This window comes from Lygodium microphyllum, chromosome 26 (genome assembly GCF_053477565.2).
Source record: "Lygodium microphyllum isolate KBCC chromosome 26, Lygodium_microphyllum_v1.1.10, whole genome shotgun sequence".
NCBI lineage: Eukaryota > Viridiplantae > Streptophyta > Polypodiopsida > Schizaeales > Lygodiaceae > Lygodium > Lygodium microphyllum.
In genome coordinates this window covers 125825078-125843362 of record NC_141160.1, presented here as the reverse complement: position 1 = coordinate 125843362, position 18285 = coordinate 125825078, and positions in this window count along the sequence as shown.

Here is an 18285-nt window from a genome sequence, read left to right as displayed (position 1 = left end):
CTTATAACCTTTAAGGTTACTTTTTCTTTGGAGTTTCCCCTTTAGGGTTTTTCCCCCATAAAAGGTAACTCCAAATAACCTTTCCTTTTCCCCCATGTTTTGTTAAAATCCCCCTTAGGCCATGCAAAAATACCCCTTGGAACTCTCCCGCACCTTGTTTCTTTTCCCACACGTAAAAGAAAGAGGAATGTTAAGGGTCGTTTCACACCTTCCTTTTCCACTCAAAAAGTCTCTTAAGGGATTCCACACCTTTTCATTCCTCGTTTGTGCGAGTCATTACAAGGCCATTAAGCCCCTCCCATGGCTTTAATGGGTCTTCTCCTCAAAAGATTTTGAAACACCCCTTCTTTCAAAATCCCTACTTCAAGGAGGGAGCCTTCTAACGGTGCAAGGGAGTGACGGTGGAATTCCAAAGAGGAGTTATAAAGTTGCTTCCACGTCCGAAAGACTACAATTGCGATGCCTCCTAAGAAATTCCAAGGCATAGCCGCGGGAGGGTCATCTCCAGGCATCCACGTGGACATCTCACCCCAATCCCAGGTTTTCCTTCCTAATTTTTATTTGGTATTGTTGTAATTCAATCACACAATGTTAATTGTTAGAAATAGGATATATCTTTTGTCCTAGATATTCATGACGGAGGAACTTAGTCATTAATACTTTCAATAAAATATGCAAAATAAAGAAAGCATAAATGGATTTTTGGCAAATAGCCTTATGCATTGAAATGATTTAAAAATTAGATTAATGTCCATTAAAATAGTATACTTCGTTTAAGCCTAGATGTATAAACTACATATTACACTATTAACCCATATCCTCTTTGCAATGAATCATCATGGAAAGTGCAAAGCATGAAATAATTCTTACGATGCATGATTCTAGGGAACTATCGTTTGTCAAAATTATCAAGTAAAAGGTTGCTTGTTTAGCATGAATTTTCTTCGCAAAGTATAGGAAGATTAGTTGGAACTAACCTAACCTATGCCTCACCTCAAATCGATAAGTTAGGGTTGAAAAATCAAATTACACATAGACAACAAGCCATGTAGAAATGATCGCGTAATTATTTTCTAGAGTTAAACAAATTGGCATAACCTAAAACACCTAAACTGCGGAGTACTCGTTTGAAATGAGTTAAATTCCAAGAAACCCCTATACCTTAAATACTTGTCCGCATTCACGGAATGTAGGGACAATGAAAATGTAATTGGAAAGTGAACTATGGTTTGTCTCTAAGAATCTTACGAGATGGAGCTTGGAACTCCAGGATTGACAATGTCAGCCTAACGTAATCAGGAATAGATTGTTTCGTGACTCCATCAATGAGTAGAATAAGTCTCATGGTTCGATGCCACACTTGCGCAGCAAGTGCGTAGTCATACGATCTTGTGATTGGATCACAAGGAAATGGCCAAATTCTCACAATGAGATTTGCATGTCCTTGCGCAAGCTATCTTACAAGAGGATGAATAATCATGCTAATTTAGTATCTTTCTTGAGTAAGGAAGATTGATTAGAAACTAAAAACTAGCCGATAAACTGAAATAACCAATGAACTTAAGGTTTGACCAAGTTGGGTTAATAGGGTATGCCCTAATCCAGGATATACGGATCTTGCCAAGTTGCAAGTCATCTCGGATCGAGTGCAGATGCATTCGAAAGGAAGGATTCATTTCTTAGCAATTTGCCAACAAAAATGATCAATGGAAATGTTTGTGCTTGCTACAAATTTTAGAGCACTGTTTGGCTTTGTTTGATCAATCAATTAAAAGATTAATGGATATCCATACTTCAGGTTAAAGGCTTGAAGGGAGTGGCAGCTTCAGTTACCCCAGACTACCTGTGTGGCCCTAACCAAGGGGGTTGTTAACTGCACCGGGCAAGTGGACCGAACCCGCCGCGAGAGGTTTCTCTGTTGAGCGCTACTTGGAGCAGGAGGACGCTTGGGTGCCAGGGGAGGCTCTGGCCACAAATCCCTCGCCTTCCGAGCCCTGCACAAGAGGCTAACGTGACTCGGGATTGGATCACGAGGCCCGCATACTAGTCTACGGGCAGAAACTTAGATTAGTGATCCCTATGGATTGCTGGATAGCCTTCAGGTGGATTGTGGATTAGCCTACGGGCTGGACTTCTTTGTATTTCAAATATAAATATGATTACTTGTTAATAAGGAACTTGTCTGATATTGTTTTCCTATGTCAAGTGATAAAATTACGTGAAGGAACCAGTGCCTAACGGGTTAATTAAAGAAGATGGTTGTTACATATCCAACTAATGTATTAGGTAATTAAATAACTAGAAAAACCCGAGGAAAGTGAGGAGGATGGGCCATAGGTCCGTCCTATGGATGGGTGGTCCCGGTTGGTTGGGAACTTTTCTCAAATCACGATGGACAGCAGGAAGATCGTCAAAGAACAGGAACAACAAAAGCGTTGAGCTAGAGTTATGATTGAACCCGAATTGTGCTGTTTTAGGGGAACGGAATGAGACTATGCCTTATGGCAGAGAGATTGAGCTTTGCATCCCTCTCATTTCCCATTTTCCTTGAACCAAGTGCAATGTGAATCGAGGCATTTCTGCGTAAAGAAGTTCGCTTGGGTACGACGCTAGTTGCCGTTAGGAAATGACCAATAAAGAAAACCCTAATTTAGGTCGATCCTAAGTGGAAATGGCCAGAATACTTCTGCTACGTGGCAGACGCAGAAAGCCCTAGATCGCAAACCCTGTAACATTCCGTGGGAGTGCTAGGCAGAGCTTTCTAGACATCCTTTCGGATGGACTGCTAAGACGTATCCTGAAGATACAAGTGGACACGTTATAGTTGGTATCAGAGCCAACCAACAAGGGAATTGTTTTTATAAAATCTTAATAAGTTGAAGTAAAGCAAATGTTGATGTTCCAAACATTTCCTTACCTTCAATTCTTTCTTGTAGAATTACGAAGCGTGGAACAAGTTCTTAGTATTTTGAATCATGTTTATGACTGCAATGCATTCTCCGCATTATCGACAAAGGGTTGAGATGATGAACATCCTAGAGAAAATCTATAATCCATCACCTTTGTACATGGAACAAAGATGGAGGAGTGCTTCAGGAATCTACTATAAAGCTGCCCACCGGTTTTCTTATCTACAAACCAACCTAAAGAGGATCAAGTGGTTGGAAGACCTCAAAGTCGTGAAGTTGTTCATTTTTGTGGAAGCTCACGTAAACTCAACTTTACATATTCGAGGTCAGAGGGTTGAGATGAACTCATATGTATATAAGGAAGTAACCCGTGTAATCCCCGCCGACAGGATTAAAGTGTTAGGGCGCCATGACAAGAATGGGTTCCAAAGGAAAGGATACCCTGAACTTCCAATGACTTACCGATTCCTAAAGATCCATGACCCAAAATCATACTATTATATAGTTCATGTAGATAAATGTAATACAACGTAGTTCTCCCCAAACTAAATGTAACAGTTGGCTTATCATTGCAAGAAATATTGTATTCCAAAAGGGCTATGCCCATATAAATACATATAAGACTTTTTTTTACTAATGTCTGATTGTGCATGAGAATTGATAAAAAGTTAAGTAGCTACATTGCTTACGTGATAGCAGAATTGAAGATGTAATATAAATTAATAACGATTATCGTATAATAACGTTAAGAAACCTTTATCTAGGCACAACCCCAAGTACAGGTTCCTAGTTCGCCTCCTACATCAAGTATTGTTATAATCCAGGAGAAGAAGTTTCTTCTCAAGTAGATCAAGCCACCCAAGTTTGATGGGAGAGGCAGGTCCGTCCAAGCCGATGCTGAAATTTGGATTGAATCCATGGAGGATTACTTTGAAGCAGCCGCTACCCCACCCGCCAATCAGGATATGCTCACCAAGCTAAAGCTCACCGGCGAAGCAAGGCTTTGGTGGAAGGAATGGTGCAGGGATCAAGGGATCGCGAAGGAATCTGTTACCTGGGCAAAGCTAAAGAAAGCCGTGCAGGGAAGATACTTACCACTTGCATATTGCACGCAAAAAATGAATGAGTTCTACGATTTAAAACAGCTGGGGCTCATGCTTGACGCATACTATTCTAAATTTGTCTCACTTCTTAAGTATGCACCACACATGGACATGACATAGCAGGTGCCCAAATTTTGTGCTGGTTCAAAATCCAACAGTAAATACTCGTCTCAAATCTATGCATCCATTAGATCTTTAGGACGCACTCATTCGAGCGGCACCTATAATTCAGGAGGTGAAGTCTAGACCAAGGGGTAACAAAGCTTAGTCTTATAATGACCCGAACAGAGGAGCATTCAGACCTCAGATAAAGAGAGTTCAAGGTCATAATCAGGGACAAAGAAAGAAAGCAAGGACTAATAATGTCAACAATTTTGTTCCTACTCAAAGCAATGGCCGAAACCTTCGTTGTTTCCATTGCAACGAACCCGGTCACTTCAAGAGGCAATGTCCCAAGCTTGGTGGGGGACATCGCCAAGCACCTTCCCAAGGAATGGGCCGTGGTCAAGGAGCCGCTACCCAAGGCAGAGAAAGAACTTCATGCATTGTTAATAGGCAAATGTGTGAAGAAGAAGATCCGAATATGGAAGCAGAGTTCGAAAGGGTGATAGTCCATGCCGCTCTACACAAGAAAATGCTAAATTGCTAGTTCTGGGTGATTCACAGACACCGTCGGACTATCAAGGTAAAAGTATCAAGATCCTAATTGATTGTGGTAGTACATATTCCTTTATCTCACCAACATGTGCAAAAAGATTAGGAATAGCCACATTAGAAGCATCTACCTTGCTTGTGGAATTGGCAAATGGTCGTGAGGTTACTTGTACCAGGCAAAGTGCTAAGGTTGAATTATATCTAGGAGGAAAAAAGACTTTGATCAAATTCAGAGTCATGAATTTAGGTATCCATGAGTGTCTACTCGGAATGGATTGGATTAAGCCTAATGACGCCCACATTCATTGTGGAAAGGGTTAAGTTTCCTTTCAAAAATCTGAAAGGAAATTAGTCACAACACAAGGTGAAGCTAGAGTTCCAAGAATCCAATTAGCAAAAGTATCTCGGATTATAAAAGGAGTCAAAAAAGGATTACTTGTCTACTTGATCAAACTCAACAAGTTAGATCAGAAACAAGAGTCTAATGAAGGACCTTCTTGTCTAAAGGAATACGCGGACATATTCCCTAAAGAGTTGACAGAACTCCCGCCTCAAAGAGAAGTGGATCATGAGATTAAGTTAGTACCAGGAGCTGCACCAATTGCAAAGAGACCTTATAGAATGTCCATACCATAAGAAATTGAGCTGAAGGAACAACTCAAGCAACTACTAGATTAGGGCTACATCCAGCCTAGCAGTTCACCGTGGGGAGCTCTAGTACTATTCCAGAAAAGGAAAGATGGGACACTTTGACTATGTATTGATTACCGAGGGTTGAATCAATCAACCGTTAAGAACAAGTACCCTATCCTTAGAATAGATGAGCTTCTTGATCGTCTTCAAGGTGCAAAGATCTTCTCCAAGATTGATCTTAGGTCAGGTTACTATAAGATAAGGATCAAGGAAGATAATATCCCCAAGACGGCCTTCAATACAAGATATAGGCACTTTGAGTTCCTAGTTATGTCATTCGGGCTTACAAATGCACCTGCCACTTTCAACAGGTTAATGCAGGATATCTTTAGGCCATATCTTGATGATTTTGTACTTGTCTTCTTTGACAACACTTTAGTCTATTCTAAACAAGAAGAAGATCATGAACCCCAACTTCGGATTTTGTCCTTGACACAATGAGGTCACATAAGCTGTATTCTAAGATAAAGAAGTATTCATTCTTCAAACGTCAAATTGAATATTTGGGATTCATAGTATCAGCAGAAGGAATCTCAGTGAACCCAGCCAAGGTCAGAGATGTGCTAGAATGGCCAATACCAACATCTCTCAAAGAGATATGTAGCTTTCTTGGATTGACGAGATGGTATAGGGTCTTCATAAGAAACTATGCTTTGATTGCAGCACCTTTGACGGACTTACTAAAGAAGCAAACAACCATTGCATGGTCAACTCTTGAACAAAACAACTTTGACATATTGAAGCAAAGTTTGGTATCAGCACCAATTCTAAAACTTCTAGACCTCAATAAAGAGTTCAAGATACTAACTGATGCTAGCATACTTGCCTTGGGATGTGTGCTCATGCAAGAAGATCATCTAGTAGCATACTCTTCAAGGAAATTGAAGAGTCATGAAAAGAATTATGCTACGCATGATGTGGAATTTCTAGATGATTTGAAATCAAGTACCGACTAGGTAAAGAGAATGTAGTTGCCGATGCACTTACTCGCAAGGCATTCCTTAATTCCCTAATCTTGCAGAATCCATCAACAGCTAGATCTCTAGCTATCAAAGTATCTATGACAAGCAATCCAATACTTGAGTTAGCTAAAGAGGAATCATGCCATGATCCAACCTATCAAAAGATGCTAAGGGAAATCTCTACCAAAGATCAGGATCAAAAGTTGCATGCTAAGTATCATGAATTTTCTATCAATAGTGGACTTTTCTACTATAGAACGAGGCTGTGTATACGAGCAAGCCAGTCACTTAAGCAGAAGATATTGAGGGAAGCTCATGATTCCCCTTTGACTTTAATATTTTTCTCCTCTACCATGATTATCCTCTTGCTCTCTCTTACCATGACTATAGTTGCTTGCACTATCATTATAATCATTGTTTCTATTTTTGCTTCGTTAGGTCATCTTTCAACTAATGGGGGAGAATAATAGATGGTGACATGTGATCCCCATTTTTTCATATCTTAGAGGGATATATGGACTTGTTCTATCAACCCACAAAGCATTCGGAGAATTCATTGTTTCCACTCTTTCATCTTCCCTCCATATGAGTTTGCCAAGGCCTTAATGATAGATGGATGTCCATGTTCACTTTTTCCAGCCTAGTTTTAAGAACCAGCTTTATCACCAAGGGAGAGAAAGAACTCCCATACTTCATCTGCATCCAATTCAACCCTATTTGCTATAGTTTTTCCAAAACACCCACATCAACACAAAATCGATTCCAAGAGAAATGTAAACACTACCTAACTAGTATTTTTCCTAAGTGCTTTTCCTTCTACTTGATTTATGAGGTCTTCACACATAAGCACGAGGTACCGTATCTACCATAAACCTGTAGGGATAGTGACCAAATCCACTACCCATTTGAAATCTCGAGGAAGTTACTGTATGCACATCCTCTATATCATGTGCATGTAATATATATGGGATGTATAGGGTATATTATACCCTATATATTCAATAACTAATAAAGGCATTCATCCACATGCACAAGATGAGCGATCCATATCAAATAGAAGATGCATGCACTAAGAAACATCATGACTTTTTAATATATTAGAGCATAGCTATCAATCTTAAATAGTGAAGCATCCTATCCATAGGGGCCACACATGTGATCTACAATTAGCACCTCCTCAATACCAAAGATAGATTTTTCATGCAACAGAGTGATATGCACTTCCTCTAATCGAGTCAAAAGCTTATTGCAATCAATTATGTGGTCAGCAATAAACATCTTGCAACCCCTCTCATCCAACTCCTTATTCTTTTGTTGCATTTCGTAGCCCTTAATAGGGGCACCATCAAGAAAGGGCATCATGACTATGAGGATATAGTCTCTCAAGACCTTATGCATCACATTCATCATATGGATAATTGAGTCAGTCGCCCCCCTATGGAAGGGTATGCATGCATACTAAGCCAAGTGGTGTTCTCATAGTAGTGATATCTTAGCTCTCTAATGCAAGCTAAAATTGATTGTAGTGAGAATATGAATCTCCCATGGAATAAATAGCCTTGTAAACAAAGGTCTCTGCAAACTCCTCTACAATAGACTAGGCACCTATATTCCTTACTGTCACCTTGTTGACTCATTGCGTATCCTATATAGACCACAATGCCCAATTCTTCTTTGGGCATGTAAACCAATGATTAGAGTATGGAGCTAAATATGGCTCCAAATGTAATATTCCGATTTGCTAAACACACATGTAAACTGCCTCAAATGAAAATGAAAATTGGCCCCTTATCCCCCCAGCCGATTGATGAGCTGGAGGGGGAGGGAAATAGAATGGCTAGCAAAGCTCCTTGCTGGACCTTCCTCATCACGGATCGCCATGGAGTCGACAGGTAGGGAGGAATGATCTCCCTCCCCTCCCCTATTTAAATCGAGGGGGACGTCGTGAGGAGGGAGGGTCCTCCCATGGTGAAGGAGACGAAGCTGAGAAAAACAGTCGGGGACACTGGGCATCGTGAGGGGAGAGAGTGCTGCCGCCTGCTGTGTCACCAGGAGATGCCGTTGTTAGCTGTGAGGGAGAGAGGAATGAGATACGGAGGACAAGGGGAGAAGGGCTGCCATTGCCGTGTAGAGGGAGCCGCCATCCGACTGCCAAGAGGGTGAGGAGGTGATCTTCGTGCCACGCTGCCTCTTGGGGAAGTCATTTCCCCCATGTGTAGAAGCTCCCTGAAGCATCTGGAAGCTTCTAAGGGGGCTTCATAAGCCCCCTTTCCCCCCCTCATAAAAGGTTTAACCCTTAGGCTCCCTTTCTTATAAGCCTTTAAGATTACCCCCCTGGAATTTCCCCCTTAGGGCTCTATAAGCCTTTCCCCCCCCCAAAATTCTCCCTACTATTCCCCCCCTAGGTTTTAAATTCCCTTTTCCCCTTCAGGCCCTCCCTTGGCTTTGGGAACCTACCCCCCCCCCCCCCCCCCCCGTGTCTTATTCCCCTAAGCCCTTTTCACCCCCTTATAAACCTTTTAACCTTTTTTACCCCCTCATAACTCTTTTATTTCCACAAACCCCTAAGCTTTTTCTTAATCCCCCATTATTATCAAAATCCAAATCATCATCATGGCCTTGGATGATATCCCGTAAGGAAAAAGGTAGCCCGTGAGATAAAAGATAGGGAGGGAAAGTAAAGGGAGTGAAAAGAAGGAGTGAAGGAGGAAGAGTGGGAAAAAGATAAAAGATAGGGAAGGAAGTAGAGGATAAGGAAGTGAAGTAAAATATAAGGAAGGGAAGTAGGGAGGACTGAAGGGAAAAAAAGGGAGTAGTGTGAAAGAAGTAGAGGGTGAGGAAAAGGTAAAGAAGAGTAAGAAAGGAGTAAAAGAGTTAGAAAAGAAAAGGAATAGAGGAAGGGCAAGGAAGGAGAATAAGTGTCTTCTATTCCTTTACCCCAAGTCAAGTCCTCCAAGGGTTCCTGAGGTTGCAAAACCACGCTCACCCATAAACTTTTTTTCCACAGAGACGGTGGAATTCCAGAAGAAAGAGAAAAATGCTATCTCACATTTGAATTACGATGCCGCCTAAGAAAGTCCAAGGTGTAGCTACGCGAGGGTCATCTCCCGATATCCATGTGGATATCTCACCCCAAAACCAGGTTTTTCTTCTTGGCTTTAATTCGGTTTTTAGTCGATCATGCAAAGAGAAATTGTTAGGGATAGGATATATTTGTCCGAGTTATTTATAATGAAGGATTTTAGCTTATTTAAATGAATGATAATGTATAGGACTTAGTTTCCTTCGAATTGCATCAAGCATTATAAATTACGAGCAGATTATCCATTTACTATAGTAGTATATTTTAGTTAAATCCTAAAGATATAGAAATTATATCTTGCACCATTAGTCTTATTCCTTTCACAACAAATCATTGTAAATGGTTAAGTTCATGAAAGGTTTCTTTCGATGCTCAAATTACTAGGAAGTTATCTTTGCTAATTGCACATCTTAGCAAGGCAAATATTGTTATTTGGCATGAGTTCATCTGTAAGGGAAACGGAAGTTAAAATTAAACTGTATTGACTGGAAAGTAAATTGTCACAAGGATAGCAAAAACCGTGACAAGACGATTAATATTACCTTCCAAAAGATAACTAAACTAATCTAAACATAGAAATATTCATACCCTAAGCACTTGACTACTTTCCTTACTGTAGGGACAATAAATTCGTAAAGATAAGGAACTAGGGTTTGTCCCTAAGGTTCTTTAAAAAAAAAGAAACCCTAGGCCTGACATACGTCAATTTAAAGGATCTAAATAGATTACTCCATCGCAGGACTTGCGCAACAAGTACGAAATCATTTAGTCTTGTGATTGATTCACAAGGAGAAAGGGTAAAAACCCTCATCAAGGATGGTAGATCCCTACGCAAGTTATCTTGAAAAAGGACGTATTTTTGGATATCCTTCTAAATAAGGAATGTTGTAAACCGGAAACTAGCATATCTAAGGAACTTAGGGTTGACCAATTTGGGTTAATAAGGTACGCCCTACACCGGAATGTAAAATATCTTGCCAATTTTACAAGATACCTTGGGAACGAGTGCTGATACACTCAAAAGGAAAGAACACTTCCTTAGCAGTTTGCCAAACAACACGACTGATTAATGGAAATGTTTGTGCTTGCTAGAGATTTTAGGGCTCTGTTTGAATATGAATCACAAATTAAATGATTACCTATACTTCAGGTTAAAGGCCTGAAGGGAGAGGCAGCTTCAGTTACCCCCGACTGCCTGCCTGACCCTAACCAAGGGGGTTGTTGACCGCGCCGGGAACGTGGACCGAACCCCCCGCGAGAGGTCTCTCCGTTGAGTTCTACTTGGAGCAGGAGGACGCTTGGGTGCCAGGGGGGCTCTGGCCGTAAATCCCTCGCCTTCCGGGTCCTGCACAAGAGGCTAACGTGACTCGGGATTGGATCTCGAGGCCCGCATACTAGTTTACGGGCGGAAGCTTGGAATAGTGATCCCTGGGAATCACTGGATAGCCTTCGGGCGGATTATGGACAAGCTTACGGGCGGAACTCCTTGTATTTCAAAGACAAAATGATGAAATGTTAAAAGAACTTGCTTGATATTGTTTTTCTATGTCACGTGATAAGATTACGTGAAGGAACCAGTGCTTAACAGGGTTAATTAAAGAAGCTGATTGTTATATGTCAAATTAATGTGTTAGCTAATTACATAACTAAAACAAACCAAGGAAAGTGCGGAGGATGGTCCATGGGTCCGTCCTACGGTTGGGTGGTCCCGGTTAGCCGGGAACTTTTCTCAAAAATCTCGAAGAATAGCGGAATGATCATCATCATCAAAACGAATAACGAGAACGATGACCTAGAGTTACGTCTTACCCGATTTACATTGTTTTAGGGGAACGGAATGGGACTATGCCTTATGGCAGAGAGGTTGAGCCTTGCATCCCTCTCGTTTCCCATTCTCCTTGAACCAAGTGCAACGTAAATCCACTTCGGACCTGGTGTTTCTGCATAAAGTAGTTCGCTCGGGTTTGACGCTAGTTGCTGTTAGATAATGACCAGTCAGGAAAACCCTAATTCCGGTCGATCCTAAGTGGGAACGGCCAGGATACTTCCGCTACATGGCAGACGCGGAAAGACCTAGATCGAAAAACCTGTAACATTCCATGGGAGTGTCGGGCGGAGTTTTCTAGACATCCTTTCCAATGGACTGCAAAGACGTGTCCTAGATGATACTAGGAGACACGTTACAGTTGGTATCAGAGCCGACCAACAACGGAATTGTTTTTATGAGATCTCAATAAAATGAAGTAAAGAAATTGTTGTTGTCCAAACATTTTCTCATCTTCAATGCTGTCTTGCAGAACTATGAAGCGTGGAACAAGTTTTTGGTATTTCGGGTCATGTTTATGACTGCAATGCATTCTCCCCTTTATAGACAAAGAATTGGGATGATGAACATCTTGGAGCAGATTTATAATCCATCACCTTTATACATAGAACGAAGATGGACGGGGTCTTCAGGAATCTACTATATAGCCGCCCACCGGTTTGCTTATCTACAGACTAACCTAAAGAGGATCAAGTGATTGGAAGACTTGAAAGTCGTGAAGCTGTTCATTTTTGTGGTAGCTCACGTAAATTCGACTTTACATATTCAAGGTCGGAGGGTTGAAATGAACTCATATGTATATGAGGAAGTAACCCGTGTAATCCCAGCCGAGAGGATTAAAGTGTTGGGCCGCCATGAGAAGTATGGATTCCAACGGAAAGGGTATCGTGAACTTCCAATGAATTATCGATTCCTAAAGATCCATGACCCAAAAACCCTACTATTACAGAGTTCCTGTAGACAAATGCAATACAATGTTGTTCTCTCCAAACTGAATGTAATGATTGGCCTATCATCACACGAAATGTCGTATTCAAAAAGGCTATGCCCATGTAAATACAAATAAATACTTCTTTTTATCAATATCTGGCTGTGCATAAGAGTTGTTAAAAAGTTAAGTAGCTACATTGTTTACGAGATAGCTGAACTAAAAATGAAAAGCTAACGTCGATTATCATATAATAAATGTTAAGAAAACTTTTATCTAGGCAGAACCCCAGGTACAGGTTCCAAATTCGCCTCCTACATCAAGTATTGCTATGACCTAGGAGAAGAAGTTCCTCCTCAAGCAGATAAAGCCACCCGAGTTTGACGGGAGAGGCAGATTCGTCCAGGCTGATGTTGAAATTTGGATTGAATCCATGGAGGATTACTTTGAAGCAGTTGGTACTGCACCTACCAATCAGGCCATGCTCGCCAAGTTAAAGCTCACCAGCGAAGCCAGACTTTGGTGGAAGCGAATATTGGCAATGTCCCAAGCCAGATTTTCTCTATATTCAAAAATCGCGTCTAAATGTGCGTCTATGAGGCCTTTTTGTTGTAGCGAGCTTGCCAAGTATCAAAATAGTAACCAATTTAAGTAATGGAAACTTTGTACTTTCCCACAGGGTGAGCAAGACGTCTATGTGTGAGTCAAAACAAAATCCTAGTGAGGATAGCTAGAGAGTTCCAAAGGAACTACTTAGGGCACATTAGGACAAAAGAAAACTACATAGTAGGAATCCTCCTAGAACGATAGTAGATACTCCAGCTACTACTAGGAACAATACAACAACCTTTAAAGCTTTTAGAGCTAGAATTATATCCAAAAGGAAGAGGATACCCATTGCATATAATTGGAAGCAACAATGGAGAGGTAGCACCAAGCTATATGGGTTTCTAAAGCGTTACTACATGCTCAAGGGTATTATGTAGGAAAGTAATGCATTTGGTTGCCTAAAGTGCCTGCAGAGCCACCTCCATTGAGTATAGCTCGATTCCCATTGAAGTCAAAGAGGAAAATCCAAATAGAGAACTAGGTCACATAGCAAACACTTGAGCAAAAAAAAACAAACAAGTTAGGGACTAAAAGCTCTTTCTTGTGACACGTGAGTTTGCAATTCTAGAAGAGAACCTGCTTGAGATGCCTACTAATCCACATAAAGAAATTGTGGTGCTTAGGAAGTTAGAAACCCAAGAGGAGGAAATAAAGTAGCCACGTCCATGTATTACTACTCAATTTAAAAGATAAAATCCAAGGAGGGCATGATGGAGCCATTGAATTTTAATAAGTGACAATGTGAGGCACTTGTTGGTCAGTCCTTTGTCCTCCAAGCTCAAACAAAAGAGCTTGAAGCAGCAGTAAGATAATGCAACTACTCAATCCACTAAAAGAATCCACAAGAGACAACCAAGAAAATATGAAAAAATCAATAACCACCCTCTAATAGTGTTTTCCATGGCAAATGTAGAAACACTAAATTTGAGACTACTTCCAATCTGTCTCAAGATCCAAGCGTATATTTATCTTTCAATTCCAAGGTGGCGCAAGTTGATGCATGCTACCTTTCATGATGAGGGTCAAGGGACTTACACCCATCTTGGAGGGGAGTAATGCTAATGGTGCGCAGATCGGACGCAGGTAGCTCACGTAGTGAATTCCCAAAGGTCCCCAAGAACAAAGCACTCTACTTTTTAGCACAAAAACCAATGTGAAAGCAAGCACGACATGAGACAAGAGACAAATTGGGTTCAATCTCCCCCATGCCTTGTGTGAGCGCTTCACAAAGCATGTATTTAATATATATTTCAAATCTTTTTGCTCAAAAATAGCCCAATTACAAAAATATGACAAGCTTTTAGCTTTTGAGTTTGCTTTCTACCAAAAATAGGAAAATAAAGCTAATGGACGGTGCCCAAAGAGTCTGGCACGCCCAATCTCAATGTCCAAATAAAAATAACATATCCAGGCGCATAAGCGCATACAAAATAATAATAAATAATCGATGTCTCTATAGACATAATCAAAATATAGGCGTGACGCCTATCAAAATATAGTCGAAAGGTCGAAAACCCGCTAGACTCCAATGCTTTCCTCCGCACTGCTGCTATCTCTACACATCAACTGAAGCATTCACAATCGTTAGTAAAATAACACAATTAAACCGACAAAAGTGAATACCTAGCAGTCTTCAGCTTCATAAATAAATCAACTGGTTAGAAATAAATCCTAACCTTAATTTATTACGAGTGCGCACTCTAAACTCATAAACGTTTATTAATTTAATATGCATTTTGCGGAATCACCCGCTATGGAATCACCCATGTACACACTAAATTAATGAAACGCCCGAAAAGGACAGGCGTCCCCATCAACTTCTCGCACAAAGAATCCTCTTTGCGTATGAGCCCCGGTCATCTAAGTTTACGGAATCCACCGTAAAACCTCACGGAATCCACCGTGGAATATGCCTCCTGGCATCAGCTAATGATAAAAAGCAAAGAAGAATGCAAAGTGAATTGTTAGATTTGTAATTCACGATGGTAGGAGCTATCTTAGTTGGAGTTGGTTACTAATCCCAAGATAGATTCTTGGTTACTAATCCCAAGATAGATTAATAAACCCTATTTGACAACTACGGGGTGCTCAAGTTATTGATGCCAACGAGGTTATCCAAAGTGTGGTGGAATATAATAAATTTTATTTATCATATTTTCTTTTCTCTTCTTCTTTTACATAATTCTCTCTATCAACCTATCGGCTGCCTAAAAGGGGCGACGTTCATGAAGGAAGGTTTAAAGCCTTATTCTATTGGAGTGTTTCGTATCCAACGTTTAATCTCGAGGAGCTGCAGGGCCTATGTGTAATCTTGTCCATACAAGTCAAGGGATAATCGCAGGGATGAGGTGGCCCAAGGTCATTATCTATTCGGCCAGCTAGCGGTGTGCGTCATATCGAAGGGTTAACCTCGAGGAGCTCTAGGTCCTATTAGTGGTGTGTTTCAGGTATAATTCCAAGTAGGACAACCTGTTAGGCCTTGGTCGTCCCTCCATTCGGCTGAGATGGTGCTACACAGCTATGGCAGAGGTTCATGTATGGGGCCGGTCTGCATTATTTGTATCGGTATTACGAATCTCTTAACGTCAATAAAAGGACAACTGGAAGGGCTGGACGTACAGATCGCCACACGGGATTTAGGATATATTGCAAACCAGGACGTGCAGGAGCCCATGATAATTGATCAGTACTGATCACCGCTGTACATCCTAGTAACAGGGTAAGACATCGATAGAACATGGCCGTGCCCAAGCACCTGGTGTTCCTTGTGCGTCGAAACAACTATGGTCCTGTATTATTGGGCTTTGTTTGGATGACGTCGATGATGAGCATAATATTATCGACGTCGCCGGCCGCTGCTGGACAGCGGCCTCAGAGAGATCTTGGCGCGGCTATTCCACCTTTCGCCTTTGGTGGAGGTCAAGGGGGCGGCGGATCATCAGATGACGAGCCTGGCATGGCACCGGTAGGATCTTCGACAAGTCCACCCCAGAGAATGGTGCCATCGCCACCGGCCCCGGCACCACCATCTGGCAGTGCGCCAGGTGGCACCGGAGGTGACGGCAACAATAACGACCCTGCCATCCAGGAAGCCCAGGAAGAGGCCGCCTCTCTTTTAGGGAGCACGGGCGTAGAGCTGAGTGGCACGGTGTCCGCCAGCGACGTGCTCTCTCTCTGCCAACAGTTGGTAGACACCGGCAGCCTTGACTTCTCCGCTACCGTCACCAGCAGCAGTTCAGGGAAGTCGAAAAAGGAAGATTTCCAGGTACAATATTAGATATGTGTATATACATACCGACTTCTTCTGGTCTCCCTCCTCCTGCAATGAAGGATATCGTTAGCTAGCCAATCCTTATCTCTCTATATATTGATTCAATGCATGGCTGGCTGGCGCAGGTTCTGTCAATCGGCGGCTGTGGATCAAGCGCTGACGATGTGCAGGCTTTGGTCGCTGGTGCAGGCAGCGATACAAGCGCCGTAAGCATCTAAGAATTAGTAACTATTCAGCTGCTTCAATATGCATGCATGTGTAACTTCATGAATCGACATCCTGAATTCAACACAGTCGATGGATATAGGTTATATCCTGAGTTCAATCTTTGATTTATCGTAAAATAGTATTTCATGCATGTGTGCAGTTGATCTGTTCCAGCTCTTCCTCGGACTGCTACCTGTTCGACGCAACGGCCAGCTCGGCCAGCTTCCACACCGCATCCGGCCTTGATGATCTGTCTCCCTCACGCACTGGCAAAATGATAAGGGGTGCCACAGTGCCTACTACTGGTGCAAGAAAGCAGAGTGGAGCTCGTTCCCTCGATCGTCCTGCCAGATTGTTCCGCATCAACCATAACTAGGGCCAAATATAATCGGCTGGCTCCTCATGTCCAGCAATGAGAACATCGCCTCATCTTTCAGCGATATTTGTTTTCCAAACCAGTAACTTATTACACGTTCATTATTTTGCTATACCTTGATCTCACTATCCTACTAGGCAGATGAGTAACTTGCGTCTTTTCAATCTCTCACGGGCCTACAACAACCATGTCAAACTTATGTGATTGTGGTCATTACTTCTTGCATACTTTTGAACAATGGAGAGAGAGAGAGAGAGTGTGTGTGTGTGTGTAGATCCGTATAACATGTAATGTATTACCCTAGTAACGTTTTTATATAATGGAGATAGTGCTAGTTCACACATTCTTATTAGAGTCCAATCGGTCGGACAATGATTATACGTACTAAGAGTAGGGAGTGGAGAGCTTGGAAGTGCATGAGTCCATAGATGGGATGGTAGTGCCAAGGTAATATTCAATTTATAGGCTTAGATAAGCCACTTTTGGAGCTTTTCAAACCCTTTCCATGTGTTGCTCAGCTTTAATGGTCATGAAAGTTAGAAGGAACGATATTTGGAAAGTATATCAATATGAGATTGCATGCCCTAGAGCTTTTTGAATGGACACATTTAAAACAAGGGTGATGTCACACTTTTTGTTGGCTATACTTTTTAGATGTATAGTAAACAAAGTGAGTTGCATGTAGCATCTCGTTTAAGCTTTGTACTTGCTGTAAAAGGAGCTAACTTTGCTTACTAGACATTGGAAAAGTCTAGACATGAACTTTTTGTGGCACGGTCCTAAGTGGAAGTTGTATTTCTAGATGACCATCATTGAGACCCATTTAATAAAAGACAAATTAATGTTCAACTCTCCTAATCATAACATCTTAAGGCCCTTTATTTTCTTAAAAGTTATTAAAATACACTGACATATTGGCCACTCATTTTCTCAAAGGTAATTAGAATCATATATTAGAGTAAATTAACATCATACATTGCCATTTGGTTTTGTCTTTATTTCATCTTCGAATTCCCATCTTTGTAGATAGTGGGTCTCTAGTACAAACTTGATGCAATCCTTTGTCTCTACCATCTAAGCACCTCATATATACATGCTATTTTGAACATAATCAAACAAAGGATCTAAGAAGATTGGTAAAAACATACTAATGTGGCACATTTATTTTTTTAAATAACAAAATATCATGATAGTAATGAGGAAAAGTCATGATGAGTGGTAAACTTTTAGCAAACCTTATTAGATTTTTTTGGATACTAGAAATTTTGAATCTTGTTTTAAAGGGATATCCATTCACATGGAGAAAGTTTAAAAAATCTAGATTTGTGGACCTTGGCAAAGTCTTAGAGAGTTTCCTTATCATAGACATGTGCTAATTTGAATATATTGATTAGAGGACATCAAGAGATATTTGGCTCAAAGCTAGTTTTTGCAAACTTGTCTAGTCAATTATGTAACTAGAGCTATTTTTTGCAAACTTTTCTAGAAAAGTAAGTGTGTTGAAAAAGTTATTTGTGTGAAATAAGACATATGGAGACCACATCTAAGAACACGGAAATATTGCATTAACAACTACAATCTAGCAAATAAAATTTGAGATGTTGTAATGAAACCATGTGCTTCTTGGTTGAAATGAAAACTCTAAGTGGCAAATATGTCTCTCTCA